Source organism: Ursus maritimus (assembly GCF_017311325.1).
Source record: "Ursus maritimus isolate PB19 chromosome X unlocalized genomic scaffold, ASM1731132v1 scaffold_X1, whole genome shotgun sequence".
NCBI classification, from domain to species: Eukaryota; Metazoa; Chordata; class Mammalia; order Carnivora; family Ursidae; genus Ursus; species Ursus maritimus.
The window spans coordinates 52389276-52390989 of record NW_024423319.1 but is presented as its reverse complement, the minus strand read 5'-3'; positions in this window follow the sequence as shown (position 1 = coordinate 52390989).

The following is a 1714-nucleotide window of genomic DNA, read 5'->3' as shown; positions in this document are numbered from 1 at the left end:
TAGGAATTTATCCATTACTTGTAAATTGTCCAATTTCTTAGCATATAAGTTTTCATAATATTGTTAAAATTGTTCATATATCTGTATTGTTTGTCTTTGTTTCTCCTCTTTCATTAGTGATTTTGTTTATTCTGCTCCTCTCTATTTTTTAATGAGTCTTCCTAGAGATTTGTCAATTTTGTTTATGTGTCTTGAAGAACTTGCACACTGTTTTCCAAAGTGGCTATACCAGCTTGTATTCCCACCAACAGTGTATGAGTGTTCCTCTTTTTCCACATCCTTGCCAATATTTGTTGTTTCCTGCCTTGTTAATTTTTGCTATTCTAACTGGCATAATGTGGTATCTCATTGTGATTTTGATTTGCATTAAACTGATGGTTAGTGATGAACATTTTTTCATGTGTCTGTTGGCCATGTTTATGTCTTCCTTGGAAAATTACTTCATGTCTTCTGTCTATTTTTTAACTTCATTTTTGTATGTTTTGGGTGTTGAGTTTAATAAGTTCTTTATAGACCGTGGATATCAACCCTTTACCTGTAATGTCATTTGCAAATATCTTTTCCCATTCCAGGGTTGCCTCTTTCTTTTTGTTGCTGTGCAGAAGATTTTTATCTTAATGAAGTCCCAAAAGTTCATTTTTCATCCATATTGAGTTTGTCTTTGTGTATGGTATAAGAGAATGGTCCAGTATCATTCTTCTGCATGTGGTTGTCCAATTTTCCCAGCACCCTTTATTGAAGAGACAGTCTTTTTTCCATTGGAAGTTTTTTTCCTGATTTGTCAAAGATTAGTTGACCATAGACTTGAAAGTCCATTTCTGGAAACTTTATTCTGTTCTACTGATCTATGTGTCTGTTTTTGTGCCAATACCATGCTGTCTTGATGATCACAGCTTTGTAATATAGCTTGAAGTCAGGCATTGTGATGCCTCCAGCTTCAGTATTCTTTTTCAACATTCCCCTGGAGATTCGAGGTCTTTTCTGATTCCATACAAATTTTAGGATTGTTTGTTCCAGTTCTGTGGAAAATGCCAATGGTATCTTGATAGGGATGGCATTGAAAATGTAGATTACTCTGGGTAGCGTAGACATTTTAACAATGATTGTTCCTCCAATCCATGAGCATGGAATGCTTTCCCGACTCTTTGTGTCTTCCTCAATTTCTTTCATAAATGTTCTGTAGTTTCTAGAGTATAGATCCTTTACCTCTTTGACTAGGTTTATTTCTAGGTATCTTATGGTTTGGGGTACTATTTTAAATGGAATTGATTACTTAATTTCTCTCTCTTCAGTTACATTTTTCGTGTATAGAAATCCAACTGATTTCTGTTCATTGATTTTTGTATGCTGTCATGTTGTTGAATCACTGTATAAGTTCTAGTAACTTGGTATTGGAGGTTCCTCAAGATGTTAAAAATACAGCTACCGGAGAGAGAGTTAAGATGGCGGACGAGTAGGGGACCACTTTTTCAGCCGGTCCCCTGAGTCGAACTGGATAGGTACCAGACCAGCTTAAACAACCACAGAAACAGCCTGAGACACAGGAAGATACATCTGGATCTCTACAAATGAACATCTCCAGCGCTGAGTATTGAGGTACGAAGCGGGGAGCCATGAAACCGCGCACAGATATAGGAAGATAAATGGAAGGGGGAGGGAGCCGCCGCGTTTGGGCGCCGGGAAGCGGCAGCCACCTGCATGGGGGAGCAGGCGG